At 39.0% G+C, this 16,676-nt stretch overlaps 1 long non-coding RNA gene across 2 annotated transcripts in view; it reads right to left on the bottom strand.

Moving 5' to 3' along the window:
- LOC120885601 (uncharacterized) overlaps positions 1-16,676 on the bottom strand; it is a 220,967-nt gene that overhangs the window by 47,870 nt on the left and 156,421 nt on the right. The window contains exon 4 of one of the 2 annotated variants that reach the window (XR_013423262.1): positions 14,994-15,627. The exons of the other annotated variant lie outside the window; for it this stretch is intronic. This is a non-coding gene — a long non-coding RNA (uncharacterized LOC120885601). Of the gene's footprint in view, positions 1-14,993; positions 15,628-16,676 lie in introns of those variants that run through there. 2 annotated transcript variants of the gene reach the window in all.

Raw genomic sequence — 16,676 nt, 5'->3', positions numbered from 1 at the left:
TTCCAATCCATAAACATAGGACATCTTTCCATTTATTTGGTCTTCCCTAATTTCTTTCATCAACATTTTGTAGTTTTTACATATAAGTCTTTAACTTCCTTGATTAAGTATTTTATTTTTTTCTGGTGCTATTACAAATGCAATTGTTTTCCTAAATTTTTGACAGTTCTGGCAGGTTGTGTGTGTGTGTGTGTGCGTATGTGTGTAATCTTTAGCATTGTCTACATATAAGATCATGTCATCTTCAAATAAAGATGATTTTACTTATTTCTTGGCAATTTTGATGCTATTTATTTATTTTTCTTATTTAATTTGTCTGACTAGCACTTTCAGGCCTGTGCTGAATAGATGTGGTGTAAGTGGATATTCTTGTCTTGTTCCTAAACTTAGAGGAAAAACTTTCAGGTTTTCACAATTGAATATAATATTAGTTGTGGCTATATGATACATGGTTTTGTTATATTGGGGTACCTTTCTTCTATAAGGAGTTGAGTGTTTTTAAAAGGTATTGAAGTTTGTCAATGCTCTTTTTTCTGCATCTATTGAGATGGCCATATGGTTTTTATATTTCATTCTAGGTGATATAGTAGCTTTGACTGTTGATATGAAAAATGAAGCTTTACAATGTATAAGGTTCTTGTCTTTTTCAAAAACTTGGCTTTCAAGATTGCTGTCTCACTGTAAAATCAGCTTTTTAAACTTAGATATAAATGACAACCTCTGAGTTTTAGTGTATGTCCACCCTCCCTTTCACTGTTAAGGCCAAAGGAATTCTGAAAAACAGAACTTGCCAGAGAATATTTATTTGAAGGGAAGAAAATGACTAATATTTTAAAAATATCCCCAAATGAACTTATGGGAGAGAAAATTGTTGTGTATTAACTGAATACCAGGCACTTAGTTCAAAGTGCCTCTTGTGGTTTTCTTCCTTTAATCCTCACAGTTCCCAAAGAGGTTTTCACTTATGAGGACACTAAGGTTTAGAGAGGTTATAGATCTTGCTGAAAATGTCACAGCTAATCAGGATGGGGACAGGATTTGAGCTCACAGATTTGGTCCTGACAACTTGCAAGAATGCAATACTGAATTGTGACAGGTGTCTTACAGAGGACACGGGGGTATGAACAAGGAAATCCATATTGTGTTCAGTAGTGCATATCATAAATCTCATTATAACCAGATGCCTTTCAATATTTTTCTCTAAAATTTTTATAGGCCTTGAAACATCAGGCAATTCCACGTATTGCATCCTGAAAGACTGTTTCACAAAAAAGAACTGACTGAAATTTCTGCAGAAGGTGACAGAAGGCCTGGAATATGCCTGAAGTACTAATTCCTGGGAAACAAACCTATGGTAAGTTATTAATTTTTTACCTATACAACCTTGAAGATGATTTTGATGGGCCATGTAGTGGAAGTTTCTTAGAAGCCTATATTTTGGTATAAATATATATATTGGTTTCCTTTTTATAAAAAGGCAAAGCCAGAGTACACCATGTTCAGATGACTTGCTTAAAACGGGAGGCATCTGAGTCACGGAAGTAACTTCCGGTCCCATAATAACTTTCTTTAAATACACTTTGTCCTGCAGCTTTACTTTTTCAAGATCACAGGATGATTCTGTGGGAAGAAGAAAACCCATCTGACCTGCCTACACTCTAGTGAGGCAACCTCCTTGGAACACGCTCCTTTTCATACTCCAAAGAAATCGTGTTTGAAACAGCAGAGGTGGCAGGATTTGGGAGAAAAAAAAAAGTGAAGGTCCTATGTTATCTTAAAAATCCATAAAACAATGTTTCTTAAAGCACATCTCAGTAATGTAAGCCCATATTTCAATATGGAATGTTTTCCCACTCATGCTTTCTATACCTTAGCATGTGTATTAGAAGAGAAATAGATGGAAGATAAATGGCAAAAGATTCCAGAATAGCAGTGGAACAGATAAGATTGGTAACCAATGCAATTGAAGGTATCTTGGATCACTGAAGAAGAGTTCTGTCATAATCAAAAGGAGTAAGTAGAGATGGAATTAAGACTCAAAATAGAATCTGATAAGGAGTAGAAAAGAAAATGAATCAAGAATATTATGTAAACAAACAAGAATAGTTTTAAATAAACAAAAGGGAAATATAAAGGAATCAACATCCCTGTTGAGAAAAAAACTCAAGTAATTTTTCAAAAAATTGGGAGAGGTATTTTAAGAAGTGAAATGATTCTTTGTCTCAGTGTGTAAAGCAGGAAAAGTGAAGACAGATGCCAGAAACAGGCACATTTCCCAAGGGTGGAGAAAAGAGAGAAGAAAAGTTGCTTTCAGCCAGAACAGGTGATGTGTTGACATGTACGCATATGATAGGCAGGATGCAGGAGCCTTCCAAGGGTCCAACCAGGCCAGTTTGAGGTTGGGAGTGAGATATTAGGAAAGGCAGCACTGAGGAGTATCAGCAATATGGTTCTAAATGTCCCTGGGCAGGTGAGAAACAACAGTGTTTGGTAAGGAAAGCAATGTAGCCTCTTGCTACTAAGCACAAAGTAGAAATTGAGCTAACCTCATTCGTAGCTCATGGCTCTATATTCTTATTATTATTATTATTACTATTATTATTATTATTAGGTACCCGGGATTGAACCCAGGGGATCAATCACTGAGCCACATCCCCAGCCCTTTTTATTTTCAAGACAGGGTCTGGCTAAATTGCTTAGGACCTTGCTAAATTGCTGAGGCTGGCTTTGAACTCCTGATTCTCCTGCCTTGGCCTTCTGAGTCACTGAGATTACAGGTGTGCCCCATGCACCCAGCTATGGTTTGACATTCTTAACCATCCATTATAGGAAAAGAGCCAAGCATCTGACTTGTTCCAGTGCAGGCAAATGTTAACTCACTAAACTCTGTGTGACTTTCTAAGATACTGTTAAAGTTTTATTATGATCTTTCTCCTTTCTTTCTTTTTTTTTAATATGTGGGAGATGCATTGCTACTGCTGCTGTTGCTGCTGCTGCTGCTTGTGGTAGTTCGTGAGAGAATGGGTCTGACATTGGAAAAGAATATGAGAGGTTGGGGTAAAAGGCAGAGGTACAATGTTGTCACAGAGTTGAGAATCACATAATTGCATTTGAATAACTGATATTTTAACTAAAAATTTTCTTGTATTTTGTCTTTGAGACTCTGTAAATGGCATACTTAACCGATAAAAAATATATATATATATATATATATATATATATATATATATATATATATATATATATATATAAACTAATAGCCTGGGGCTAGATCTCGAGTGAAACTATCAAACCAAACAGTGATGTCTTGGGAATAATGTTTCTGGCCCTGAGCTGTAAGTGAGGTGCAGTCAAGAGTGGTGGTTACAAATGTGGGCTTAGGGATAAGACTGCGTGTACTTGAACTCCCATTCCACTTACTGGTTTTATGGTACTGGGTATCAAATTGTGTGAGCTGTGGTATCAATCCCTCTGATGCTTTCATTTCCTCAGCTCTAAAGCAGGGGTTATTATTATAGTAGCTTTCGGTGGCAGGAACATTGTTACATGCCTACCATCCTTTTCCCTCCTGGGAACAAAAGAAAGCCACATTTACCATTCTCTCTTTGCATCTATGTAGGCCATGTGAGCAGTTCTGCCCACTTGAATGTGGGCTGAAATGATTATGTCACTACTGGGTTGGCCCCTAAAACCTTGTCTTCCATCCCATTCTTTCTCTTTCCTCTCACTGTCTGCCAGTCATCAAAATGACAATAACGCAAACAAGAAATAAATAAATTGCTTCTTGTGGGGAGGCACAAAGATTTGGGAGACATTTGTTACAGAAGTTGGCCAACTCTAATACTATTTCAAAGTACTAGCCACCTGTCGAAAAACTATATCTTAGAATTATGGTAAAGGTTAAATGGATAATAGAACTTGTTAGAACAGTTTTGATGTATAATAAGTATTTCTTATGTAAGTACAGAACCAGCCAATTGGGTAGATTCATGAACCCTACTTAGTCTGTCAACTTGAAGAAACACTACTTGTATCTTTAGAAAATTGGAGCTGGCCAGACATTCCTTCTAGCTACTACACTGTTCTATGATTTGAATCCAGTAATCACTTTTGCTTAAAATGGGCTCTTGCTATGTTTCAATTGTTAGGACCTTTAAGTACTAGACATTCCAGCTGTTCATATTCACCTTTCCATAGGGGGCCTAAGATTCAGATGGACAACAACATGACATCTAGGTACTGGTCAGGAATGTTACAGAAGTGTTCAGACAAATTGAATACTTACACTGACAAGCTGGGCGGGGGGGCGGGTTATAAACAGTATAGGGCAGAGCATAAAACCTATCTTAGCCTTAAGCACATACTAGGTAGCTAATAAGGGGTAGCCATAATAACAGTAGCCATGATAAACAATAATGTAGGTCATCATAATCATTGTTATTTGAATACCTCCTTCTTCTGAGAACATGCCTGTTTCATACTTTCTACCTAAGATGCTTTAGAATAACATTTTACATCCTAAGGCATCTGTGGCCTGGTCTATTAGATACTTCCACCCTCTCTGACAATCTTCCTACCTTTTGCCTACTGCAGTCAAAGGCCATTTGTTTAATCTAATTAGTCCCTGTCCTTTTTATAATCTCCTTTACTTATTTACAAACTTCACACTGTTGCATTACTGGATTTCATTGATTAGACATGTAATATCACACACTGAGATCCTAGCAATTATTAGGAAGTAGGAGTTCTGTTTTTTTTTTCTGAAAAACATTAGTTTCAGTTCTGAAATTCCCTTTTCTTTACAATATTCAGGTTGATAAAGACCTTAATGCTTCTTAAATGTGGAAATTAGCAAACCTGGCCACTTTCAGATCTGGCAAACTATATCTGACTATTTTTCAAGCATTATATGGCTGGCAACTCCTCCTCAAATGTATTTGGCCAAATGCTTTCTGGTCTTCACTTTTAAGTGCATGTGTATTTCAAAGAGAAGTTGTGAATTTCTAATTTATTTATACTTATCTGGTTAAAGTTGTGGCATTAGTCTTGGTCAAAACCTACAGGTTCTAAATTTCATTTCTTTGACCCAGGAAACCTGGAGAGGTTGGCAGCAGCCACCTCCTAAAGAAAAAAATCAATCGGGTTGTCTGAACTTGGGAAGAAATCAGTTCACAACTTTCCTTTAAATAGAATTTAAAATAAATTTTTTCCCCATTTGAAGTCTTGGGGGTGAAGAAAAAGATGTATTTCCAAAGGGCTGGGGATGTAGCTCAGTGGTAAAGTGCTCAATCTGCATGCATGAATCCCTGGTTCAATCACCAGCATCACAAAAATGAATAAATAAGGATCTATTTCCAAATCTCTCTGAGTTTATATCGACCTGAAATGAAAGCAGCCCTAGATATTCTAAATGGAAGAGGTTTCAGGGAAGTCTCAGGTTTCAGGTTTCATAAAATTTTATTACATTATTCAGCTTTGTTTTACAAAGACAATTTTTTTTTAAAAAGAAAATCAAGTAAGATGTGGGGACAGACTTTAGGATGAGCCCTTGATTCTCATGTGCACATCTGGTGTAAATCTCTCTCCTTGAGTATGGTGGGTCCTGTGACTTGCTCCTAACCCAACAGATCATGGCAAAAAAGGTGGTGGGCTCTCATTCCCAAGATTACTTTGATCTCAGTCCTACAGCTGCAAGGAAATGGATTTTGCCAACCACTTAAGTGATCCTGGAAGCAGATTCCTCCTACTTAAGCTTCCAGATGAGAATACAGCCCAGTAAATACTCTGTGATTTCGTGAGAACAGAAGAAACCCAGCTAAGTTGTGTTGGACTCCTGACTCACAGAATCTGCTAAGTAATAATTGTGTGTTGTTTTAAGTTCCTACATTTGGGGCAATTTGTTATGCGGCAATAGATAACTAATACACAGTGTTTATCAAAATTGTTCTTGCTAACTCATAGGTTTCATACTGACATAGTGAAAAATAAAACTGAGTTCTATAGTCAACAGATGTTATTATTAAATGGCACAATGAGCCATGACTGCACTAAGGCCCAACTATCACCAGAATAAAATGAGAAGCATTTAATCCCTCCTCAGTATATTTGGGGGTGGGAGGACATAGCAAATGATTGCCTGTCCATCAGGCATTTGGACACTGAATCTAGGGATATGTTTTGTTACAACAAGTAAAACTCAATACAATGAAGTCTTTCCTATCCTAGAAGTCACTATTTGAATTTCCTTAAGGCCTCCTTCTAAATATATAAAATAAATAGGGCAGCACATATATATTTGCATCATTAACCAAAATTCGAAATTAAGTTTTCAAAATCTCATATGTTCACAATGAAATTTATACTTTGTCTTGTGATTTTTGAGGCCTCTAGAATCTGGCACAGCCTTTGTCTCTCTTTGTCTCTCCTTGCCCAGTATGTTTGCCCATCACTGATCTTCTCTCTGTTTCTGGAGTACACAAACCAATCTTATACTTACTTCCAGGGCTTTCGCCTGGAGCATTTCCAGAATTTCCATGGCTCAGTCATATGATTTTAGTCTCAAAAGTACCTTCCCTCTGCAAAGCTTTCCCAGACTTCCCTGAAGGCCCTTCCTCACAGTACATCTTTTCTATGTGGACTTTTTCTTTCCCAAAGGATACTTGAGTAAAGTGACTCCCTTATGCATTTAAGTGCACATTTATGTTCTCTACGTCTCTCACTAGATTATAAGCAACATGTAGTTGGAAGTTATGGTCTGTCTCAGATCTGTAGCAAACTGAACAAGATTTCAAGATGCTTATAAATGCTTATTTAATATTTAAATGAAATAAACTGATTATTATGACAACAGAATTGTCATTGTTTGTTTATTTATTTATTTGTTTGTTTTTATTTTTTTTTTTGCTCTGGGTACACCTTCCTCAGGTTCAAAATCCCAGAGGAGTTGTGCTGCTAACTGAGCCACCATTTTTCCTAAATCTGCACATTCAGCAATATGCAGGGTATTTTAAGGAAAACAGAAGTTATAGGAGATGTAGTTGTGCCATTAAGGACTATCCAAATTAACTGGGTGGGAAGACATGGCTGCATAAATTGATCAAAATCAAACTACAAGATATTTGCTATGCTGACATCTGGGCTAAACAACATGTGAGATTGCTTTGGTGGTGCAAGGGAAAAGAGAGATTAGAAAACTTCCTAGAGGAGTTGATTCAGGTGTGTCAATAGGAACTGTCACAGGAGCATTCAAAGCAAGGCAATAGAATGAGGGGAAGACATTAAGCTGCCAGAGTGTGTATATTCCTTTCCCAGAGTAATGCAACTCTTGCCTGTGCTTTAGAATCACTTATTTAAAAGACCAACACTGGTCTCCACCAAACTGAACATAGATGTTGCCCTAAAAACCAATTAAATCAGAATCTCTGGGAGTTTATACTTATCAGAGAAACAGTGTGCCCCTTTCTGAGTAGAGAGAATTCACCACATAATGCTGTTTTAACATTTCTCTATTATCATGTTTAAGACTACTCGTCTTGTAGATCAATAATTGCAAAAATAAATAAATAAATAAAGTCTAGGAGGATATCCTCCAATTTTTAATAGAGGTCAGTTCTGGAGTAAAATTAAAGATGATTTTAGATTTCTATGTTATTCTCTAAATGCCATTTGAAATTTGTGTAATGATTATTTTGTACTATGAAAAATAAAACTTTAGATAAAAGAAAAATGCATATTTTGCAGAAGATTCTTTTGGAAATAAATGGGTTTAGAGAATTCCAAAAATCTTCTGTCTTAAAGAAAGAGCTGCCACTGAACATGAATTTTAAATATTTAGTGGATTGGAAAAATCCTCCTTCACTGAAAAGAAAGATGAGACAGACTCTTGGATGGAAAAGGATAGCCTTTCTGGTTCCCAGTGGGTGGCTCTAGGTCTCAAGTCCCCTGTCTAAGGCTAACCCAGGACGCCAGGTGAATTCTCTGTTTTATCTGTTTATGGAAAATGGAGTCCAGATCTCCAAGGCCAGTCTAGGAACATCCTCCTCAGTGAGAACTTAAGTCTCCACCTTCGAATCAATGCTTTTCGTGATTCCAAAGTACCTTTCAACTTCTTTTTTTTCTTCTATCATTTGACTCGGAAACATTCCTCTCTGTGGATTTTCATGAATTCCAGCCCAAGACCAGGTGCAAATTGAAAAAATCCCACTGGCGGATTTCAGCATAGGGAGGCCTACTGTTCTTTTAACAGAGCCTCTCTTTCAGGCCAGAATTCAGATCTTAGCCCCTGGGCACACAAGTCAAGGGTTTTCCTTTCATCCACAAGCATTGCTCATGAAAAACTCCTTCTCTGTGGTGACAGCCTCTCCAGAACCCCAGCCCAGGGATTCAGACACATCAGCCTGTGCAAACTTGGGCATCTTTCAGAAAAGAAAGCCAGAGGGATTCCTTGCAGGGCTTAACCTTTAAATGCACAACAGTCTCCAATTCAGACACATAATTTTCCACCCAACCAAAGTTTATGTGTAGTCACCATTATCATTTGGTAAATGCCTTAGAGAGAGTTATGCCCCTTGGATTGCAATGGAGAGTTTTGGGGTGGCCTTTCCCATTTAGTGCAATATGCAGATGGATCTCAGTGTCAGTTCTGCCACCAATATCCAAGGAAGGACATAGGTGCCTTAGAATCTCTGGCTAATTCAAACAGGAATTCAATTCTGGTTTCAAGTCTTGCTCCACAGTGCTTGTGACTTTAGCAATCATCCAATTAAATTCCACTTTACAAGAATTTATTGAGCTTCTTCTTTGTAATCTGGTTTGCCAGATAATCCAAACACCTATTTGTTTGATTGATGGCTGTCTTCTTTTGGTGTGGTGGTACTGGACAATCAGGATTCATTCTCTACCTTTGCCTTCAACCTCTGCTAATGAGGATGTAGTACACCCAGCTATTAAAGTGCTAATGTTAGAGTTTTTTGATCCAAATTGATTAGTTTTGTCACTTGGTGAATGAACCTGGCATCCAAACTCCACATCTGGAGAGTGCAAGAGGTTTGGAAAAAACGTTTACTGGTGGTGTTATCAGTCTTGGTCTATCTAACTCACAGCTCCAAGAGTAGTTCAGATGGTATCTTGGAAAGACACCAAATCACCAGATTATAAATATTACATAATGTTCTTGATCTATTCCACAGTCCTATAGGATATAGATGGTTCACTCATAGCAGGTAATCTGTGAAACAAATTAGGGACTATTCACAAGGGTGTGACCAGAGTTCATGAAACAAACAAGGATGGCAGAGTATATAGTGGCTAGTTGCAATTAAGAATCGCCACTACCATCAGAAGCCCCAAGAAAGGAGAAAGGGGAGTGGGTATGGAACAGGAGAAAGTTGCTAGAGGGACAGGGTTGCCTGAAAGGTATCAGAGCTTTGAGTAGAAAGACCCAGACAGATCAAAGCAAGTAAGCAGGAAGGGAGCAGAAGCTAATCTCAACTCTCCTCCTGCTTTCTGTTCTCCTGCTCTTGTCTCCAGTCAGTTGATCCCACTGGTGGACAGGGAGCCGGAAGAGCTGGGGCACAGAGAAGACCACCAGTGACAGTCTTCCTCTAGGTCCTTCGTGTTCTGTCACAGAGTCCATGGTGCTCTGACTCACCTTGAGCATGTGGTGCATATTGCAGAGCGCCCGGGGGCCAAACAATGACATCTAGAATTCCGAGGTGTGTGATCATGGTGAGGACCTGAAGACAGCCATAAACATATTCCTTTTGGGGAGTGAAATGCAAGCACATAATTAGTCGCTATTTGAGTGGAACCTAGTATAGGTAGAAGTCTAATTTAGATGGGAGGAGAAGATGTTGTGGGCCAAGATGGTTCTGGGGAAAGGAGCTTCAAGAAAATAGCTGTGTGGACAGAGGCGGGTATAAAAAGATGTGGCAAAATGGGATTGCAGAAAGGCAGACAGGGCTAGTCTCTGGAATCCTGCATGACAGGATGAGGCATTGCTTTTTTTATTTTTTCAATTTTTGTCAGTGCTGGGGATCAGTTCCAGGGCTTCACGCATGCCAGGTAAGCACACGTCCACCAAGCTACATCTCCAGCCCAAGGCACTGGAACATCTGACGAACTTTAAGTGGAAAACTGTTATCACCAGACTACATGTTAGAAAGTCTTTCAGTGGTATATAAAACGGATGGAAGGTTTTAATCCTTCCTGGAAAACAGTAGGAAAGAGAGACAAAGTCATCAAAATAAATAGCAGAATTCCTCTCACCATGATGGTTTTGGTAACAGCTGAGAAGGAGTCAGTATAATCATCTTTGTAACACAAACAATGATTATGCATAATTATCTTCTCCATAACATAATTATCTTAGTTCATGTTCTGTTGCTGTAACAGAATACCTGGGGCTGGGTAATTGATAAAGAAAAGAAAACTTATTTAGGCCATCTTACTGGAGTCAGTGAAGTTTGAGACCAGGTGGCCTCATCTGGCCGTGGCCTCTTTCTGCACAGATGGTATCACATGTTAGGAGCAGGGGCAAGAGTGGTGAGCAGGCATGCACAGAAAGTGAGGGTGGTAAAGAAGCTGACCTGTTTAAATAACAGCCCTCTCTTATGGGAACTAATGCATTTCCATGAGAACTAATTCAGTCTCCCAAGAAAGATATTAATCCTTCCCCAAACGCCATACCTACCAACGCAGCTCACTGAAGAAGCCTCAGTGTGATAAGCACGTCCAAACCATAGCTACTGTCTTCCTCTAGGTTCTGCACATCTGCTACAGGATCCATGACACCTAGAGCATGACTGCACCTAGAGCATGTGGATCATATTTCATGGAGAACACAGGTCCTTTTGTCTTACGTTTTTAAAAGAAACTTCCTCAGTGGTAGACGCTTTGGCCACACCAGTTTCCATAGCTGCCTCATGATTTCTCATTCAATGAATCCACACACTGTAATATTTCCCGAGCTTGTTAATGTTGATTCATGAGATTGTAGCTCCTGGAAAGCCCAGCTGTGTGTTCCTCACCACCATGTGAGAAGCCAGCATGCTCTCTCAACATACACAGGTATTTGTTTTCTCAGAGGCATGTGGTCATTCTCTACCCAGGAAGCAATTTGGAGAAGGTTTTCTTTACAACTCACTGGAGTGTCTCTTTCCAAAATAGCTGTTGCCTTACCACATGTTCTGTGTCCAGATATTCCCTATATTCCAGATCTCGAATAACTGGAACCAAAAAGAAGGTGTGATGCCAGATTTGATTTTCCAAAGATGGCCACAATTATATGACCTCTATTAAGAAGTTGGGTCTATGCTAGGACTACCTCAGGTAGTCAAAGAAATATATTAATTTGGAACATACAAGTTAGAAAACATGGTATAATGCATTCGTGACTGTATTATCCTAAATCATGTTTACGATTTTGCATAGAACTTCAAAGCCTATTCAAAGAGTATTGTAGGAGTTTGAACACTATAGCAGGGCTCATGAGGGAGGTATTTTGGGTTAGGGAAGTCCTTTAGCATCCATCACATTATACTAATTACAACAGGAAGGGCTGCCAGAAGCCTGGGTTTGGGAGCATAAACTCCCACTCTTCTTTAAAAACCTTGATGAAAAGTGTAGGCTTTCTGGATGACTCCCCACACAGTCCCAGGGAGCCGCTGCAAACTCCGTGTTCATGCAGCTAGTGCTTCTTGCGATGTTGTTCTCAGTCCTGCTCTTCAAATAACCCAGAGATCCCCTGAAGCCTGCACCCTGCCATAGATCCACTTAAGCAGGATCTCTGTACCAACAGGCCTGGACTATTCCATTTTCAGTCCACTCCTTAGGTGATTCTAACACTCCTGACGTTTGAGAACTACCACTGGCACATCCCTTTGTACCATGGTTGATGTTGCAGGTACACATCTGTCATTTTCATCAGACTGTGAACCTCTTGAAAACAGGAACCCTGTGTGAATATTCTCATCCTCCAAACTTGGTGCAATTCCTGGAACACAGTAGATTCTTGTTAAGTACGCAATCCATTTCTTAACACTTCCAAGAGGTCCCTGTGTTCAGTATAGTCAGATGTGCATACCCTGAATCTAATCAACATATTCTAGCTATCTACTGCACAGAAATTGGCATAGTGTTACTTCCACTGTATTCTATTGGTTAAGCAGTCTCAGAGAACATCCAAATTCAAGCTGAAGGGAATGTCAAACAATCTGTAGACATCTTTAATCTACCACACAGCACCTGCCAAAGCCTATTAAAAGCAGATTGGGTATAATTCTTTAATTTGGCTTTATGGGCATTTGAAAGAGCCAAATAAGCCAATCATGTTTTGTAGCCTATGAAATAAAGAGGTCAAAAGATATTGGGAAAGGTATAAAATACAAAACGGAAATATCCAAAGGTTTTCCTAGTGCTTACAGTTCTGTTCAGCTTACTACACAAGCAACTTAGTCACAGGGCTTTTGAGCTTCATTTGAATTCCATTATGTCTTTCCCCAGAAGGTAACTGGACATTTCAATAGTGGTCAATGAAATGAGTGGAACTCTTTATCAATCTTGGACAAGGCAGAGATTAGAACTGCAAAAAAATGTTAGAAAATCCTGGGAACATCATCAACATCATCATTATTTGGTTCTGGAGATTGGACCCAATAGTGCTTTACCACTGAATCACAGTATCCCCATCCTTTTTATTATTTTATGTTGAGACAGAGTTGCTGAGGGACTTGGTATGTTGCTGAGGCTGCCATCAAATTTGTGGTCCTCCTGCCTCAGCCTCTGGAATCACTGGGATTACAGGTATGTACCACTGCACCTAGCTTCTGAATGTCTCTTGAAAATCTCTCTTTCGCTTTTTTTCTTTTTATATTGGCAGATCTACTCATGTGCTTAAATAAGACATCTGGTCTTTTCCTCACCCACTTGATTCTAGGCCTGACCACAGTGCATGGCCTAACAAACAGACATGAAATCAACCAAGCTGCTCAACTATTAGGTGGTGAAAAGTGAAGAATGTGCTTGGTCAAGACAGAAACTGAAATAAGTCGACCTTGTGAAGCTAGGTTAAAATGGCATTTCAGCTAAAAGCGCTTTTGTTGAGCTTGAAAATTCTTGGCTAAGGGGTGGGAGTCATAAAGTGCTTTATGAGTCATGAGAAGATCAAAGATCACCTTTCAACTTTTCAGACTAGCCCTGACTGCTTTTGGGAGCTTTGCTTTCTTTCCCTCTTCCCTTCCCTCCCCACCCCCAGCTTCCTCATCCATGTCCACTTAGAGTGTATCTGTGATGAATCTGGAGTCAGTTCAAGGAATACACAGGAGGACTTCAGCTCCTAAAGCAGGCTCTCTGTAGGAGGGAGAGAGAAAAGAAAACACCCCGAGGTGGTTCTGTATTTCCAGAAGATTAAAAATAATTAAACAATAAGATATTCAACTTGGATTATTGCAGACAGTGATTAATGGCCCTTTTCTCTCTGATGATGCCCTTCCCCTTGACTAATCCATCCAATCTCATTTCCAAAAAAATGTTGGTTAACACTTTGTTCCATTTTATGTACCCAAGCAAGTCAGGGCTGTTATCGCCCTGAAACCCACACCAGCCAGCTGCCTCCCCGTCTCCCCTATTGGAATAATTGAGGGTGAAAGGAGACATTTACAGAGGCATCAGTGCTCAACTGAGTAATCATCTATCTATTCAAGTCCACAAACAAGGGTTGTCCTAAGCTGCTATTGGTAGCTGGAGGTCAGTGTGAATTTTTCTCTACCAAGGTATATACCATACTGTGTCCACAAAGTAGGTACTTGATGAATAAACTATAGAAATAAATTTCTCCCCCCCCTTTTTTTGAAGTAGGATAGTGACTTCTTTTCATGCGAACACAGACTTAGGTAAAGCAGATATTAAGTTGATGCTACCATTTCCATAGGATCTCAGATTTAAAAATGGACTCATATATTCATTCAACAAGCATTATTGAGCACCTAATATATGCCAGATTCTCAATTCCACCTTGCAGTATATTAAAGCCAGGTTTGTTCTAGCAGCAGTGACAGAAAATTATAAATAAATTATTTCAATAGACAGTCCATAGTTTGTCCCACTTAATGCTTTGTGTATCAAGGTACTTGGGAAATACTAGTTGAATGAATAATAATATAGAAAAACAATAGACACCGATTATTTTGAGCATGACACCTCTAGAGCTCATGTCCTTGAATTTTGTGTCACTATCTTGTCAGCTCAGTGCATTTTAAAGGAATGGTAGGTATCCTTGGTCATTCAATTTAAACACTAGAAATAGAACTAAAGTATAGATTTTAGCCCCATGTCTCCCTGATCCTCAGGTAGTTAGGAAGAAAGGCTTTTGTACTGGGAAAGACAGTATTTGTAAAATGACAACCAACCAAAATCATACAGTGACTGCTGAAATCATCTAGAAGTATGACAAATTCATTTTTCTAAAGTTTATAAATTTGATTTAAAATAAACCTTGACCTTTGAGCTAATTATGAAATTAAATATTAAATTTAGCAATTTTCACTGCATATTTTTGGCTATTCCCCCAAAGAAATTCATCAACTTCCAATTTGGATTTTCTAACATAAAGAAACTTAGATTTTATTTAGTAGCTCCATCAGTAGGCCCACAAAAAATAAGGGTTTATCCTTAAACAGATCTACTTGGTTACATCTTCCTCTCTTTTCCCAAGCTAGAAAATTTCCATTTGAATAATAGCAATTCCCCTTTGTAAAATGCAGGAATGGGGAAGGCTGAATTGCCCCCGCCAGGTGTGGTGGTGCATGACCATAACCCCAGTAACTAGGGAAGCCAAGGCCTGAGGATTTCAAATAGGATGACAGCCTGAGCAATCTAGTGAGACCCTGTCTCAAAATAAAAGGTAAAAAAGAGCTGGGGATATAGCTCAGTGGTAGAGAACCCCAGCTGGTTTCAATCAGAGAGACAGCCGAGAGAAAGAAAGAGACGAAAAGAGAAACTGAATAGCCACAGTGTGTATAAGTCAAAAACAAGTAAACAAACTTTTATCCCTTTTGTTCCTAACAAAAGCAACTAAATACAGCCTTTATGTAAGTTGGAGCCAGCCCCTGAAGCATTCTTTTCAGAAATATAACTCCTGACTCTAACTGGGCTCTGTCCCTATATACACAGGAAGAAGCTGACCCCTCAATCTAAGAAATGCTCCAAGGAAACCATGGAAAGATGTACACCATTGGCTGCGGGGAAGACCCTCTTGAGACATGCTATTAGTAACCATAGAAGCACTGGACTGAGTATCTTTTGAGAGTATTATCAGTACTTTCATTAATAGCACAAACCGGGTTTCTATTTTTAGAAAAGGGAACCAACTTTTGGAAAAGTAATCTTTGCATGTGTACCCAAGTGCCTAACGTGTTTGGTTGCCGCCACTGCTCATCCAACTTTTGGAGCTCAGTAAGTGGATCAATAAGGAAAAGTTGACATCCTCTCTAACAAACAATCTCAAATTGTTTGAAAAGATTGATGTCTGTTTCAAGGGTTGGATGACTGTCGGAGGTAGTTCTCTTCCATGTGATGAATCAGGAATTCAGGCTTCTTATAGCTTCTGTCATGATCGTCCACAGCATATATCTACATGGAAGAAGGAGCAAAGAAATTACCTAAAGATGTTCACGTCAGGGCTGGAAATAGCATATCTCACTTTTTTGCCCTCATTACTTTGGCCAGCACCCAACATATATCTCCAATTTGACTGCAAGGGAGTATAAGAAAGCTGGAGTTCTAGTACACCCAGCAACAGGGGTAGGATTGGAGAGCATCTCTCTTATGTCTGTCAGGAGGGTCATGCCTTATGAAATAGCACAATAGAAAGGCCATAAACAGCCTAACATTTTTAAATATTGATGAAAAGATCATCCTTTGTAACGTTCCCTGTGCTATACCAGCAAAAATGAGAGTTTAGTGGTTTGGAGGATGTACTCTGGAATCACCTTGCTTCAGTTTATGTTGTGGCTCTATTGCTTATTAGGTATGTGATGTTGGGTAAGTTATTCTATTGTTATGCATGTTAAACTCACCTGTAAAATAGAGATAATAGCATCTACTTCATAGGAGGGTTATTGTAAGGATTATATAAGATGAAACAGATGAAGTACCTGTGCACTTTGGAGGCTGAAAGAGAGGGAAATTGGAAGGATGCAGGCTCTGAGATGATTTGAGATGGGAGGTACTAGTAAACACAGATGGCAGGGGGAAAAGGGATTAGGAAAGCATTCCAAAGTTGGTCCAACAATTCCCTGATTTTCAGTGATACAGGCCTGTCCAATATCAAATGAACTTGTTAAAGGTGGAGTTGTTCTTTGTAGAAACAATATAAATGTACTCTTATATGGATGCAGAAATGTCTCATGGGCTTCAGGGACAGGGAGAAAACCGAATCTTGGAACTTCTAAGACTAGGAACTGGGGACCATCAGGGAGCCAAAAAGCCCTTCTTTCCTCTTTCCTTTACATCCCTAATTACATTAGTATCATTCTTTTGCCTCAAATCAACTGATTTTCTTCTCTTCCTCATGGTAGAAAGTGACTATTACCAATGTTTGCATCACTTTATTAAAAAAAAGGTCAACAAAGCTAAACTGGAATGTTATACCCAATTCCAAATTTCCAGAAGAGGATCTG

Source organism: Ictidomys tridecemlineatus, chromosome 1 (assembly GCF_052094955.1).
Source record: "Ictidomys tridecemlineatus isolate mIctTri1 chromosome 1, mIctTri1.hap1, whole genome shotgun sequence".
Classification (NCBI taxonomy): Eukaryota; Metazoa; Chordata; class Mammalia; order Rodentia; family Sciuridae; genus Ictidomys; species Ictidomys tridecemlineatus.
Note: the sequence above shows the minus strand (reverse complement) of the source record. Positions and strands in the feature narration are given on the sequence as shown.